Here is a 16,956-nt window from a genome sequence, read left to right on the forward strand (position 1 = left end):
CATTAAAAAAAATTAATAAATAAATAAACCTTGGTTCCTCTTGATTTTAAAGAGTCACGTGCTTATTTGAATAGTTCCTTAAAACTTTCCTTTGAAACAGACAGAAGTTCAAAGAGCCACATGAATAAAAGAGATGTAAGAAGAGGGTGGATTTGAGGTACATTCTGGAGACACTTGGTGATTGATTAGATGCAAGGATGATAGAGAAGAAAGTGTTTCATTTTTTTTTAAATTTTTTTAATGTATATTTACTTTTGAGAGGGAGAGAGACAGAGTGCAAGCAGGGGAGGGGCAGAGAGAGAGGGAGACACAGAATCCGAGGCTGGCTCCAGGCTCCGAGCTGTCAGCACAGAGCCCGACGTGGGGCTCGAACTCACAAACCGCGAGATCGTGACCTGAGCCGAAGTCAGACGCCCAACCGACTGAGCCACCCAGGCGCCCCTCATTTCTTTTTAATTTAGTTTTTGTCAAAGTTATACAGGCACAAAATTTACAGAGCCAAATAGTTCCTTAAGACTTGTTGCAGGGGCACCTGGGTGGCTCCGTTGGCTAAGTGTCCAGCTCTTGATTTCAGCTCAGGTCATGATCTCACAGCTTGTGGGATCGAACCTCGCCTCAGCATCTGCACTGGCAGTGGGGAGCCTGCCTGGGATTCTCTCTCTCTCTCTCTCTCCCTCTCTAAATAAACTGTAAAAAAATTAGACTTGTTGCCACAAATATCAGCCCCTTCCCCCCTTTATCCTTTCCCCAGAGGCAACTGATTTCAATTCTTTCCATGAGTTCTTTGGGTATTTATGTCCATATCAGCAAATAACATGTTTGTATTTCTAAGTCCTGATTGTTCTTTTTTAGGCATTATGCACAGACTTCTCACTATGGGAGCTGAGGATTTAGCTCTTTTTTTGTCAGATGCCTCCATCCCTACCACACACATGCACTCCTCCTGCCCTCAATTCTCCAAGACACTGCATCACATTTTTAGATCGATTAATATGCTGTGTTTATATCTATGACTAAGTAAACTCTCTTTACAGATGAGCCACGAGCTATCCCATGATTACTTTTTCTTGCCTGCACACATTTTTTTTTTTTCGTTTTGTCTGACATTAACATTTTGCTTTCTTGTGATTAACATTGTTACCACTAATCAACTCAACACTCTCCTCTTTTCCATGTTTATGAATGCACAGAGAGACTCTCAATGTCATCTTACTGAATAAATCCCTACTGGGTCCATCTGACCTGTTCCAGATTGCCCTCAGCACCTCAGTTCTGGGTACATGGTTGTCACAGGGCTCCTCCTCTCTCCTTTGTTGAGTCTTCTGTTTCCTGTCTCCCATGTCTTCCTCCCATGTCTTGGTTTACAACCTCAGTTTGGTGGAGCATATCCTCCAGAAGCTTCCTGAGAAAGGGCTGATGGCCAGTAAAGTGATGGAGACCGCGCATGACTTGAACTGTCATTCACATGCTACCAGAGTAAAAGACAACACATATCCACGATCATTTCAACAGACACAAACAAAACAGTTATAAAATTCAACATAAAGTCATGATTTAAAAAGTAACTCTTGGGGCACCTGGGTGGCTCAGCCAGTTGAGCATCTATCTGACTCTTGATTTTGGCTCAGGTCTTGATCCCAGGGTTGTGGGATTGAGCCCCACCTCGGCTGAGCGTGGAGCCTGCTTGAGATTTTCTCTCTCCCTTTGCCCCTCTCCCCTGCTCATGTGTTCATTCCCTCTCTCTCTCTCTCTCTTTCTCTCTCAAGTCAAAAAAAAAAAAAAAAGAAAGAAAGAAACTCAAGTAATTATTCACAATAGCCAAAAGGTGGAAACAACCCAAGTGTCCATGAACAGATGAATGGATTAACAAAATGTAGTTTAGACACAGAATGGAATATTATTCAACCATAAAAAGGAATGAAGTTCTGATACATGATATGACATGGATGAACCATCAAAACTTGATACTAGCTGAAAGAATCCAGGCACAAAAGAGCATATATTGTATGATTCCACTTATATGAAATATATAGAATAAGCAAATTTATAGAGACAGAAAGTAGATTAGAGATTATCAAGGCCTGGTGGGGGAGTGGAAAACGTTACTACTTAGTAGCTACAGAGTTTCTTTTTGGGGTGGTGAGAAGGTTTTGGAAAAAACACAGTGGTGATGGTTATGTGGTGAAGGTAAGGCCACTGAATTGTATGCTTAAAATAGTTAAAATGGCAAATTCTATGTTATATATATTTTACCATAATAAAGATTTTTCAAAAAAATCTCAGCAAACCTAGAATGGAGGGAAATTCCCTAGCCTGAAAGTTATTTTAAAATAACTTTAAAACTTCATCCGATGGGGCGCCTGGGTGGCGCAGTCGGTTAAGCGTCCGACTTCAGCCAGGTCACGATCTCGCGGTCCGTGAGTTCGAGCCCCGCGTCGGGCTCTGGGCTGATGGCTCAGAGCCTGGAGCCTGTTTCCGATTCTGTGTCTCCCTCTCTCTCTGCCCCTCCCCCGTTCATGCTCTGTCTCTCTCTGTCCCAAAAATAAATAAACGTTGAAAAAAAATTTAAAAAAATAAATAAATAAATAAATAAATAAATAATAAAACTTCATCCGAAATGGGAAAACACTAGAATAATTCTCTTTAGGGGCACCTGGGTGGCTCAGTCGGTTGAGCGTCCGACTTCAGCTCAGGTCATGATTTCGTGGTCCGTGAGTTCGAGCCCCACCTCAGGCTCTGTGCTAACAGCTCAGAGCCTGGAGCCTGCTTCAGAGTCTGTGTGCGTGTGTGTGTCTCTCTCTGCCCCTCCCCCACTCATGCTCTCTCTCTCTCTCTCTCTCTCTCTCTCTCTCTGTCAAAAATAAATAAACATAAAAAAATTTTTTTTAAAAAGAATAATTCTCTTTAAAATCAGAAATTGAGTCAAGACAGTCCAGCCTTATCATTTCTATTCTGCATGATATTTAAGGTTTTGGCCAACAACAACAACAACAACAACAAAAGGAGAAGAAGAAGAAAAAAAAAGAAAAAGAAAAAAGAAGGAAGAAATATAAAGGAAGAAATAGAACTGTCATTATTTTCAGGTGACATAACTGCATAACTGTTTGCCCAGAAAAGCGAAAAAGATCTATGAGCAAATTATTAGAAATAGTAACCAAGTTTAGTGAAAGTCAATTGCATTTCTGTATTGTTGGAATAAACAACCAGAAAACGTAAGTAAAAAGAAGACAAAATTTACAACAGTTTCAAAGTATCCCGAGAACCTAGAAATAAATATAAATATATATGTAAAACCTGTACAGGGAGAATGATAAAACTTTATTAGTAGCCAATAAGATGAGCCAAGGAAATGAAAGGATAGATCACATTGTGAATAGGAAGGCAATTGCATAGTCTTGTCTATCTCCCCAGTTCAATAAAGTTCTAAGCAAAACACTAACATGCACTTTCATGGAACGTGGTAAACTGATTTTAAAATTTCAATGAAAGAGTAAAAGGAAAAAAAAAAAAAAATACCCTGGGGTTTTATGAAGCAGAGAGCAGGCAGGGAAGATTTGCCCCACCAGGTACCATGCTTTTTTGTGAAACTACAATAATTAAGACAGGATGATATCAGGACTGGGTCAGACAAACAGGGCATAAAATGGAATATGGAGCTCAGACATAGACCCACACACGTATGAAACTTTGGTGTAGGACAGAGGTGGCCTGCCAGATCGGTGAGAAAATAAATACAGCAAGATACGATAAAAAAAAAAAAAAGGTTATCCACGCAGAAAAATATGAAATTAGATTCCTCTATCACAACATATACCAAAATTAACTCCACATGTATTAAGAGCCTAACTACAAAAACTAAGATATTAAAAGTCTTAACAAAAATCATAGGTAAATATCTTTCCGACTGAGATAGAGAAGAATTTCTTAAACAATACTCAAAAAAAAAATGCTAACCATACAAACATTTATAAATTTGGCAATACTAAAATTTAAAACTTTTATTTGTCAGAGCCCCTGAGTGGCTCAGGTGGTTAAGCATTCAACTCATGATTTCCACTCAGGTCGTGATCTCATGTTTGTGAGATCAAGCCCCACATTAGGCTCTGCGCTGACAGCACAGAGCCTGCTTGGGTTTCTGTTTCTCCCTCTCTCTACACCCCTCTTCTGCTCACACTGTCTCTTTCTCAAAATAAACACTTTTAAAAATTAAAAAAATAAAACTTCTGTTTGTCAAATGAAAGTGAAAACAAGCCGCAAGTAGGGAAAAGATAAGGGCAATATATACTAATCATTCTTCCACCGTAGTTGCAAATGGGGGACAAAACAGAAGAGACTCATAAATATGGAGAACAAACTCAGGGTTATGGGAGAGGTTCTGGGAGGGGGGATGGGCTAAATGGGTAAGGGGCACTAAAGAATCTACTCCCGAAATCATTGTTGTACTATATGCTAACCAATTTGGATGTAAATTTTAAAAAATAAAAAATAAAATTAAAAAAAATTATCATTCTTGGACAATAAGCATAACTCGTATTGTCCCAGGAAAACCAAGACGCAAGGTCTCCCCACGTCAGGCCCAGCAGCTGTACTACTGGCGTGAAATTATGAGAGACTTCTGCCCTTGAACACCTGGCGACAGCCACAAGGACATTCTTAGTAATGCTGCTTGCAAGAGCAAAACCCGGTGATATGGACTGAATGTTTGTGTCTGTACAAAACTCATATGTGGGAGCCCTAACTCCCCCAGTGTGATAGCTGAAGGTGAGGTCTTTGGGAGGTAAATAGGTTTAGATCATGAAGTCATGAGGGTGGGACCTCCATGATGGGATTAACGTCCTTACAAGAAGAGAAATCAGAGCTCTCTCTTTCTCTACTATGTGAGGACAAGCAAGAAGGTGGCCATCTTCCAGCCAGGAAGAGGAACCTCACTGAGAACTGAATGGCCAGCACCTTGATCTTGGACTTCCCAGCTTCTAGGACTGTGAGAAACAAACATCTGTTGTTGAAGCCACCCAAACCCTGATACTTTGTTATAGCAGCCCAAGCTAACTTAAACACCTGGAAATAATCCAAATACCCATCAACAAGAGAGTAGATGAAGTAACTATGATGCATTCACACAATAGTATACAACAGGTCAACAAGATTAAGCTAAAGCTTTACACAGCAGTATGAATAAATCCTAAAAACATAATGTTGAGTTGTTAAAGAGCAAGTCCTAAATGGATATATGCGGCATAATATGCTTTTTATCAAATTAAAAGCAACTTTTTAAAAAGTTTCCTTTGTACATGTGGATCAATTTATGCTATGTCAGCTTAACTACAAGCTAGAACTACATTTCCCAGAATTCCCTTTCCTGCATAGTTCTGGGTTGGCAAGGCCCTCAGAAGATATTTTGAACAATATTTAGAAGGTGGGCCTTCTTTATGTTCAGAGGCTGATACAAGGTACCAGGCATTGTTGCAACCCACACATTGCCACAGACCTGCTGGCTCATCATGTTGACATGGGGCAGCAGGTGAGTCCACAGCAACTCCATTTTCTCCTCGACCTTCTGTGAATCCTGGCCCAGCGAGTGCAGCTCCTGGGGCATCAGTTGAAGCCATACCTCCTCAGCTCCTGCTAGGTCTTTTCCTTCAGCTTCTCCAACTCTTGGTCTAGGTCCAGCACCAAACAATAACCATGTAGCAATAATTTAACTAGCTGGGGCAACTACATGGAGTTGAATCTCTGTAATAAATTCCATACTCTATATCACTCCTGTGATTCTGTTTCTATGATCAAACCCTGACATATAACAAGATAAAACAATCTAAAAAAGCAAGCAAAGAAATGATAAATACAGGACTCAGAATGCTGGTTACTCAGGTTGAGAGAAGGCAAGAAAGCAGACTGGAGGAAACCATAAATGTAACATATTTTCATAATTCTAGTTTTTGTGCTGTGACATGTGTTCACAGTGGCCTATAGCATAAAAAATAAATACACTTGGGCTTATGAATGGATAGATAGCCAAGCATGGGCCAATGAAGGATCATGAATACTCTAATTATGTTAACCTAAGGTGAGAGAAAGGGCAGAGAGACTACAAGTAATTTCTTTTGAAAGGAGATACCCTAGGGATCACATCATCTCTTTAACTTACCTCCTGTTGATTTAGACATAGTTCCCTGGGCACATCTAATTGCAAAGGCAAATATCTCCACTTGGGCAGACCATGTTATCTGAATGAATTTCAAGATGATCGAGGTCTAAAGGGAAGAAGAAGACAACGGCTACTGGGAGATAATGAACAGGCTCTGCCCCAGGTAAGGGCTATAGAGACATGGATTTATGCGGTATTTTGAAAAAAAAAATTGGTAAGCTCTATAATGAACAGAGGTGTCAAAAAGCCCTCCATGAACCAATGTATGAAACCAAGAGGTTGGTGGGCAAATGTTGTGGATATTTGTTTTGAAGTCCTCCCAAAGGACCTTCTGAAAGGCACTGAGATTTTAAGAGAATCATTTCCTCTCCATTGGATATTCTCTTCTGTGACTATTATCAGGTACCATGTTTTCCCCTAGCCAAGGTGCAGCCAAACGACCTGTCTTAATTTTGCTCTCGCAGGGGCGCCTGGGTGGCGCAGTCGGTTAAGCGTACGGCTTCAGCCAGGTCACGATCTCGCGGTCCGTGAGTTCGAGCCCCGCGTCGGGCTCTGGGCTGATGGCTTGGAGCCTGGAGCCTGTTTCCGATTCTGTGTCTCCCTCTCTCTCTGCCCCTCCCCCGTTCATGCTCTGTCTCTCTCTGTCCCAAAAATAAATAAACGTTGAAAAAAAAAAAATTAAAAAAAAAAATTTTGCTCTCGCAAAAGTAAACTGAAAAGTCAGTAGAGTTACACGAGACTGAGAAAGTGGAGGCCAAATTCTCCTAATAGCAGATGCTCCTTCAGTGCCTCCCATCCTAGCCTTCTGAGATGCCTTGTCTCAAATCCATTTTCAGATCTGGTTCTCTAGGTTCTTTGCCATCTTTGGAAGCTTCCAGTGTCCTTCCAGATAAACTTTCAATAAACTTCCAGTAAAGTTGCCAGAGTTGGTTTCTGTTGTTTGTGCCCAGAAAACATAATTGGTATACCTGGAGACCTGATACACCTGGAAACTCCATAAGCCTGGATACCTGATAAACTTGGACATCACTGCCACTGATCTGGATCTTTATCAATGTAACTCATCTCTCTGCACTTCAGGTTTCTTATCTATAAAATGAAAGGATTTAAATAGGGTTCCACTCAGTGGTAAGATTCCATGATTTGATTTAAGCCAAATTGATGATCAAAGAAGGGAAACTTACGAACTCTTGCCTAACTTCTTACAAACAGCCTAACTTCCATACTCCACTCTGTGCCAGGGCCACAGCCTCCTATAAATATAAATAGGACCATTGCAGGCTGACCCTTGCAAAAGATAGAAAGGCAACAACAAAGGCCAGCTCCCAGATTTTACCCCTACCCTATCAGGAAAGTGACCAAAAAGAGGGATTCATGAAAAAAAAAAAAAAGTGTTTTGCTTTTATCCAGCGGAATTCTGGGCAGATAAAGCCAGGCTGCCCACGGAATTCCTATTATGTCAAATTCCTGGTGCATATGTAATTGAATTTCTCTTTCTCACTCCCATCACCACTACTTCTGGAAAAAGGCATGTTGAGGCGGGGAAAGAGTGATGCACATAGTCTGTTGTTCTCCTACATAGATTCCATAAACAAATGCTCAAGTTGGAAAAATGAAGCTGAAGTCAGTTATCATCTTCCAGCTAACAATGTAGTTGAGCAAATGAGCAATATTGCAGAAAACGAGCCAACTCAGAACCCTGCCTATGAAGTTGTGATAATTTCCCAAGATGTCCAGGGGAGAGCAGAGATGCAGCTGATAAAGTGCATGGCATGGATTGAACAGCATGAAGAAAGCACTGACTGCAGCTGTCTGTGTGATTTGGCAACCTGCAACTATCCAGACAAATCTAAACAAATCACTACCCCTGGCTTCCTGATGCCTCCAGGAAAGCCCTACAATGCTCTATGCTGGCCTCCTAGGTAGGGGTGAGGGAAATATGCAGATTCCACAACTTTAGGGCTTGCCTAGGGCTTTAGCTCAAAGTAGCAGCTGCCACCCTTCCACAGATTTGACTGTTTTCTGCAAAATCCAAGTTTTCATTAACTAATCATATGTTTTCAGCCCTTCCCACTGTGGTGTGGTGTCCACAGCTAGCAGGGTAGGCACCAAAGTCCCATTCCCCCCATAGCTCAGCCTTATGGAATCCCAACACCCAACAGGTAGCCCCAGCTGGGGGAAGCTGAGGTTTGCCCTCTGCCCACCTGGCTGTGCCTTTCTAACTCTGTTTCCAAGGTTTAAGTGGGAGCATTAGTAACTGGGTCCATGCATGTGGCTGTCACCTGGAGGCACGTGTCCAACCCTAATTCCTGGCAGCTGCCTTCCCCCAATCTCTCCTGCAGCTGCCAGGATGGCTACAGCTCTGCTTGGCGGCCACACTCATCTAGTTAAACACATTTCACTGGTGGGAAAGAGATTTATCTGCTCTTACTGGTCTAGAACTTGATGTAGAATGGGTGGGTGGGAAAGAAATCTTACCCACGGAAGTCTCCTCCCCTCAAAAAAAGAGAGAGACAGAGACAGAGACAGAGGGAAATTTAAAACTTGCTCTTTTTGCCCCAGCAGCACTTCAGTGAAGCAGCACTGAAGGAGGTTGTGACAAAACAGTCTGATGGGCCACCAGCAGAGACTACTGGGTCCCTTCAGGGAGAGTTGTGGACCCATGAGAAAGCCATGGCTTAGAAACACTGAGGAGGGGAAGAGTGGGGCAAACCTGTCCTCACAGCCAGCACGGTGAAAAAGTGCTCTCTCCACACAGCACGCTTGAGGAAGGGCAATGAGAGGGGTCTGAGTGCAGTCAAGACAGCTCAGGTGGTGTGGACAGCAGAACAAGAGGGTTCCTCCAGGAAGTCAGGAACCCAGAGAAAAAATGGGAAGAAAGATAGAGAGAGAGAACAGAGCTACTCTATATGATGATTATAAGTCAACATAATCACAGAAGAAACTTCTGAGCACTTAGTTTGTTGCCATGTACACAACAGGTACTCAATAAAAACTTGCTGGTAATGGAGTTAAGTGTGATTTGCTAGATAAAGCCTGCTTTACTGTAAGTGAAATAAATACGGTATCTATTGGGGCATCTGTGTGACTCAGTTGGTTGAGTATCCAACTCTTGATTTTGGCTCATGTCATGATCTTCCAGTCGTGGGGTCAAGCCCAATGTTGGGCTCCCCACCCAGGGTGGAGCCTGCTTGGGAGTCTCTCTCACCCTCTTCCTCTGCCCCTCCCCTGTGCACTCACATTCTCTCTCTCTCTCTCTCTCTCTCTCTCTCTCAAAATAAATAAATAAATAAATAAATAAATAAATAAATAAATACAGTAACTATTTAATTAAATCCAATTGAAAGGAAGCAGGTTAGTGGGATAATCCAAAGAGCAATGGAAAAATGGTCCCTGTCCCAACTCTCTCCCCTACTGGAGCTGCCAGTGTGCTAGAAATTTCCAGGTTCCTCTACTAGATTAAGGGAGTAAAGAGAAGTGTTGGAAGACAAATATTGTCCAGGAGAGATAGTCATGAAACTACTATGATCTACCTTTCATCCAGGATGGCAAGTTGAATCCAACTCAAGAGCCAGCACTGATAGATTCATAGGAGTGCCTGGAGCTCTGGCCTGAGAAGGCTGTGAAGCCCCACCTGGCTCACTAGAAAGTAGTACCATGCCAAAATCACCAATAACTGCAGGGATGTGGAAAGGAGATTGGTATGAGAAATGCCATGTATTTGCCATACCTGCCACTTAGCCTGAACTCTTTGGACATATCAGCCTCACCTTATAGGCTCCTAAGGGAACGTAAACTGAAATGAACATTCACAATTTAGTAAGAGTCCAAAACATGAGGGTTTTGCCTTAAAAAAAGCAGGCCAAGACATTGATAGGCAGTATTATCCATGTGAGTTTGAGGGTAGGGGACTGGAAAGAGGTTACCTGAAATCTAACTTTGCCTACTTCGATCTTGGCTTGAATGAGCATGTACTACAGACTCTACAGTCTGGAGGACCACCACAGCTTTTACTCCCTATTATGTGAATTTTTCTGGCCTTTGTCAAGCATCAAGTTCCCCCAACCACAGAGGAGAGTGAACGTGTCATTCTGTAGGCACCAAGGGATGTGCCAACAGCCTGCCATGAGCAACATAGGTATTTGAAGCTTCGGTTTTCATGAATTTAAGAATTCATGTAAAGTTCATATGCTATTATATGACTATTTGTTTTCATGTAGAAATATTTAAATCACTGCTCAGTTCTATGAGAGTAATGTTATCTGTTGTAACTGATCAAGCCCAAACCCTCAGTGGTTTAACACTTTTGATGTATATTCACTTACCTAAAGTCTGTGTGGATGTGGCTGGTGGGTGGACAACCTGCCCTGTGGCCTTGTGACTCTACCCTCCTTCAGAGCCTCTGCAACCTCTCCATTCAACTGTGAGATGGGGAGAGACGTGCTTAATTGCTTCAGCCCAAAATTAACAGCCATCCTCCCCACATCCCTTGAGCAAAATGTCATCACATGGCCCCAATTAAATGCAAGAGAAGCTGCTAAATATAATCCCTGATTACCCAGCAACAAACTCTGGGTAATTTTACCTCTTTAGTTAATGTCTTAACTTCTCCATCTCCCCAAACCAGGGAGAAAAGTTAATCTTCCAGAAAGTTGTGCTGAGTTTTATCGTCTATCTTTACTCATCCCAAGAAAATTACCACATATTCCCAGAAGGGTATCTATCCCCATTTAAGAAACAAATAAGTAGTCCATTTTCAATAAGATTCCATTTCCATCTGTAGCCTAGATGGAAACCAATTTGAATGGACTACCCAATTTATCTCCTCTTCTCTCTGTTCCCTTTCTCATCCTCTCAATCCAGTTAGGTACCATCATGATTTTGAAAATGGGCCCAAAGCCATGTTGAATATTACCAGGAAATGGCTGGCTGGCTGTCTACCAAGAGGCCTTCCAAAGTGGCATTATCTTAATGAATTTTTCACAGTCCGAGGTCTGGCCAGAAGATGTGCAAGTCCAAAAATTCAATCTTGTTAGTGTTCCAGGATCTGCCTGCCTTGGGAGAGCTGACTTCTGTGAACTAAATTCAGAAAACACCAAAACTTCTCACCAAAATGTCGATACCTCTATCAACAAGGGGATGTGCAGTTGTCAGAAAGATCAAATACTCACACTCTTCTCCCCAGCACCTTTTTTCCCTACAGAAAATCTACACAGGAAGTTGATTATAATTGGAAATCTCCTTAGTGAGTCTGGAATCAGAGCAAGGACAGTTTAGTTAGATGACTTGAAAGCTTAACGGCATCACATGGCTGGGACCTGATGAAGCCATTACCCCTGGAACATTCATACCAGGTTTTCAGGGTTCCCTCTGGCTTGTCCTCCAAGTTCTGTGCCCACCAGCTTTCTGATTGACATATTCTTTCTGACTGACATATTCTTTCTTTAGCCAGACCATCAATGGGGTTATTGTCACATCCATCCTTTGCCTTCTTATGACATGGCTGACTCTTTGTCTCTAAGGTGTATTTGTATATGTCTGATCTCATTCATTGTGTTGATTTTATAACATAGGTCTCAGATCTTAGAAAAGAGAAAAGGGGGGAAAGGCAGGTAGTTCATGCTCCTCTCTGCCTACACCAGCAGATATTTTCCTAAAATGGAATGTAAGAACTTATTTGGAACATGGAGATATTGAATATTTGTAGATCTTTGATCGAAAAAAAAAATACTTCTCTCCTCTTTTGCAGAGACTGAGGCAGACTCAGTAAGATGATTGCAGGCTTCCCAGTCAAGGTCATAACCCAGAGCTGCTAGCAGCAAATACACACTGAAAGATGAGTCCTAATCAAAGCCAAGAAAGTTTGCCAAGTTCAGCACCAGGAAAGGTATTGAGTTTCAGTTGTGCTGGGTGAGAACCAGACTGTGGATAGAGGGTCAGGTAAAGATCACTAGCCATGGTGCAAGAAACAGGCCTGGAAACAAATGGCAAGGAGGGTTCCAGTGCAACAGAACAAGGTAGAAGCATGAAAACAGGATACCAAGAAGCTCCTTCTTGGATACTGGTCAGTTTAAAGCCCAAGCCCAAGCCAGACACCGGTCAGTCTGGGAAAGCAATCTTTAACTCAGTTTGCAACATCAACAGGCAATTTCACAGGGTGGTGAAGAAAGGGACTCAAGCATGGAGAACCATGAAAGATGGTCCACAGCCAGACTGCACTCACATCGAACCAGAATATACAAGAGACCTGCTTTGCACTTGCAGCTCTGACAAATGATTGGAAGCTTGACTTCTGCAACTCACTTTACCTCTTCTGTTAAATGAGGCATTTGAAATCAATGCTCTCCTTTCCTGATGTATGACTGACACTGTGCCTGCAAAGATAATGCACCCCTCTGAGCACACCTCTATGAATATCCCGTGCTGAAAAGATCACCTGCTAGAAAAAGAAAGGCGGTGTTGTAAAAACTTTTTAATTTATAACCAAATACGTACATAAACGTGTGTAAACCAGTCCTGTAACCAGCTCCCAGATGGAAGAAACAGGACATTTATCAGCATCTCAAAAGCTTCCCTATGTACCTTCCCTGTAGCTACCTAACCCCCAAAGGAGTCGCCATCCTAAGTTTCAAACAGGATGACAGATTAGTTTTGCCTATTGTAGAACTTTATGTAAACTGGACCATACAGTGTGTACTCTTCTGTGTCTGGTTTTTCCCACCCAATTACTTGTGAGACTCACCCATATTGTTGCAGGTAGCTAGGGTTAGTTACTCTCACAGCGCTTACAGTGGTCCACTCTATGAATATACTACAATGTACTTATCCATTTTATCGTCCATGAACTTTTGAGTTCTTTATGATTTGGGTATCACGAAGAATGCTGCTATGAAAATTCGTATACGTGTCCCTGGGTGCACATTTGTAAGCATCTCTGAATTTGTTACCTATTGCTGTGGAACCAATTACCACACAATTCAAACCACACACATTATCTCAGTTTCTGTGAATCAAGAGTCTGAACACAGCTTAGCTAGATCGTCTGCTTCAGGGTCCCTCACAAAGCAGAATCAAGGTGTCAGCAAGGGCTGGGATCTCATCTGAAGTCCAAACTGGGGAAGGATTTACTTCCAAGCTCCCACTGCGGTTGGCATAACTCAATTTCTGGAAGACTATTGGACTGAAGGCCTCAGTGCCTAGCTGGCTATTGGCCAAAGGTCACATTTAGTTCCGTGCCATATAAGGCTCTCTCCGACATCAAAGCGTGGAAGCCAAGAAGGCAATAGAGAGAACATGCTAGCAAGATAGAAGTTACAGTTTTAGGAAACGTAATCAGAGAAGCCATATCCCATCATAATTGTTGTATTTTGCTGGTTAGAAGAAGGTCACATCTTAGTGTCTGCCTACCACCAACACTGTTGCAATCGTAACTGGGAATGGAGCTATCTGCTCCCAAGTGCAGCTTTGGTTATGGAAACCCACTCGTTTTCCAGTGTGATTCTACCAGTTCACACCCTCACCAGCATTTGCTCCACATCTGAGATTGGTTTTTACACAGGTTTCCTTCTGGTGTGAGTTATCGAATTGGTTCCGGCGAAACTGAAAAATAGCTTTCTGCACCAGGATCTGTATGGTACGTTGGGAATGTGTCTAACTCCTTGACTGAACCGAGAGGCAGAATTCAGAAGTCTCGGACCTGCTCACCCCATGTCTCCCCTGTCCTTAGAGGCGACGAATCTCTGTGAAACACAAAGTCAGAGAAGGGCCACCACTGGTAGTGGCCACCACGCCATAGGGTGAGGGGTCTGGCCAGAGGGCCACCAACTCACTTACCAGAGTCCCCTGTAATTAGCCAGCCTCCATCAAGCCTGGGGTGAGCCACGGAAGTGACTCTGATTGGGTCCTGAGCTGTCAACCAGTCCCGCATTGATTCCCAGCAGCAGGCGATGTGTCTGTCGTCCTTCCTCTTCTCCCTGGCAACGCACACTGTGGACGTTCAATAACTGATGGAACCCGATAGGAGTAAGAACACTTGCAGGCGTCTCCTCCCAAGAAGTGCTTCCTAGATTTCTCCATTTCAAACGGAACACAGACCTTGAATATAAAAGAATTTGGGAGGAAGAGCATCAAATGGGATGAGAGCATTTTTAGGATTTACAGGAGTGTGATTAATATCTCTGCCCGGGGCACCTGGGTGGCTCAGTAGGTTAAATGTCTGACTCTTGATTTCCGCTCAGGTCGTGATCTCACGGCTCCTGAGTTCAAGTCCCTCATCCGGCTCTGCGCTGACAGTGCGGCACCTACTTGGGATTCTCTCTCTCCCTCACTCTCTGCCCCTCCCCCTCTCTCAAAATCAATACACAAACTTTAAAAAATATATACTCTGCCCATGCATGTCTAGCAGGGTAGAATCCTGAAAGCCATTAAATAGTGGTGGTAAGGGGTGCCTGGGTGGCGCAGTCGGTTAAGCGTCCGACTTCAGCCAGGTCACGATCTCGCGGTCCGTGAGTTCGAGCCCCGCGTCGGGCTCTGGGCTGATGGCTCAGAGCCTGGAGCCTGTTTCCGATTCTGTGTCTCCCTCTCTCTCTGCCCCTCCCCCGTTCATGCTCTGTCTCTCTCTGTCCCAAAAATAAATAAACGTTGAAAAACAAAAAAAAAAAAAATTAAAAAAAAAAAATAGTGGTGGTAACAGTAATACGAGCAAGCTGGCTGAATTTGCAAAACTTCAAAATGTCTTCAAAGAAGTTCTTGAGAGACAATTGACTTGAATATGTTCTGCATAAAAATACCCTCCCGCGGACACCTGGGAAATGTTGAGGCTAATTGGGGCTTCTGATGCTGATTGTGAAGGAGTCTGGGGGTTGCTGTTTTCCCTCCACCGAACTCCATCTCTTTTTCTACTACTCCCTTTCATTGGGGCTGTTAGTGTATCGGATGCAAAGAGTATTAAATGGAAGCGTGCTTTTGTGTGGAAGTCATTACAGTGAACACCTGTTCACTGTTGAGTTTAATTGGACTACAGCTGGTGCTGATTGTGTGTGAAGGGGGGCCGCTCCTCTCGCCCGCCGAGGAGTTCACTGTCAGTGGTAACAGTGGGGAAGTCAACGCTAGGAAGTTGAACACGCACGTGCCACGGTCAAGAAGTGTATGTCCTGAATGGCTAGTTGCCTCTGACGTATCCTAGGGTAAATTTAGCCAGGCAAGAAGTAAAAAAGGCGTCTGCATCTTTGGTCCATTTCATTATATCAGCTCAGTTCCACACATGAAATTTCAGGGGAACACGGGGGGGGGGGGGGAATGATTGATATTATTAGCATAATGATTTACAAAGGAAACAAAGAAATGGCAAGTTTGTGCAGAGTGATATTCTTAGCAATATTAGCTGCTCGCCTGTGTCCAGAGATGATGAGCATTGAACACACATAGAAACAGGAAGCCAATAACAGGTCCAGGGTAGGCAGACAGTGGCAAATTCAGATTACATTCCTGATTGAAGCACAGAAAAAGACTCTGTAGCCTCTAACAATAATAATAATAATGACAAATTCAAGTTGTTGACTTAAAAGGAACAGATGCTGACTTGCAGATTTCAGTAGTTTCAATGTAATTCACATTACTTATTTATTTAATATCAAAATGCATTGAAACAATGAAACATTGGGTTCTACTTTATAAAGGCCCTTGCTTCATGTTCATATTTATATTCGTAGTATTAACCTCCATGCTTCTGAGGATGACCTCTGTGCCCCGGGGGTGGGAATGATCTAGAAACCATGAAATACCCATGCCGAATCTACACATTCAATGCAATCCCTACCAAAATACTAACAGCATTTTTCACAGGACGATCACAAACAATTCTAAAATTTGTATGGAAACACAGAAGACCCTGAATAGCCCAAGCAATCTTAAAATGGAAAAGCAAAGCCGGAGGCATCACAATTCCAGACTCCAAGTTACATTACAAAGCTGAAGTAATCAAAACAGTATAGTACCAGCACAGAAAGGGGCACAGAGATCAATGGAACAGAATTGAAAACCCAGAAAGAAACTCACAATTTTATGGTCAATTAATCTTCGACAAAACAGGAAAGAATATCCAGTGGAAAAAAGACAGTGTCTTCAACAAATGGTGTTGGGAAAACTGGACAGCCACAGGCCAAAGAATGAGACTGGACCACTTTCTTATACCACACACAAAAGAAATTCAAAATGGACTAAAGACCCAAATGTGAGACCTGGAACCATAAATATCCTAGAAAAGGGCACAAGCAGTAACTTCTCTGACATAGGCTGTAGCAACTTTTTTTTTAGATAGGTCTCCTGAGGCAAGGAAAACAAAAGCAAAAATTAACTATTAGGACTACATCAAAATACAAAGCTTCTGCACAGTGAAGGAAACAACAAAACAAAAAGGCAACTGCCAAATGGGAGAAGGTATTTGCAAATGGCATATCTGATAAGGGGTTGGTATCCAAAATATATAAAGAACTTATAAAACTCAACACACACAAAAATCCAATTAAAAAATGGGTAGAAGACATTATCAGACATTTCTACAAAGACAACATCCAGGTGACCAAAAGACCCCTGAAAACATGCTCATCACCACTTATCAGCAGGAAAATGCAAATCAAAGCTACAATGAGATATCACCTCACACCTGCCAGAATGGCTAAAATCAACAACACAAGAAACAACAGTGTTGGCAACAATGTGGAGAAAAAGGAACCTTATTGCACCGTTGGTGGGAATGCAAACTGGTGCGGCCACTGTGCAAAACAGTGAGGAATTTCCTCAAATATTAT

The 16,956-nt window shown here is 42.5% G+C and overlaps 1 long non-coding RNA gene across 2 annotated transcripts in view; it reads right to left on the reverse strand.

Moving 5' to 3' along the window:
- Positions 1-3,982: 3,982 nt before the first annotated feature.
- LOC147578640 (uncharacterized) overlaps positions 3,983-16,956 on the reverse strand; it is a 37,037-nt gene continuing 24,063 nt past the window's right edge. For both annotated transcript variants that reach the window (XR_015255467.1, XR_015255466.1), the window contains exons 2-4: positions 10,474-14,242; positions 6,149-6,254; positions 3,983-5,660 (exon numbers count right to left, since the gene is read on the reverse strand). This is a non-coding gene — a long non-coding RNA (uncharacterized LOC147578640). The remainder of the gene's footprint in view (positions 5,661-6,148; positions 6,255-10,473; positions 14,243-16,956) is intronic.

Source organism: Puma concolor, chromosome C1, assembly GCF_028749965.1.
Source record: "Puma concolor isolate L17-30 chromosome C1, mPumCon1.1.hap2, whole genome shotgun sequence".
Lineage (NCBI taxonomy): Eukaryota > Metazoa > Chordata > Mammalia > Carnivora > Felidae > Puma > Puma concolor.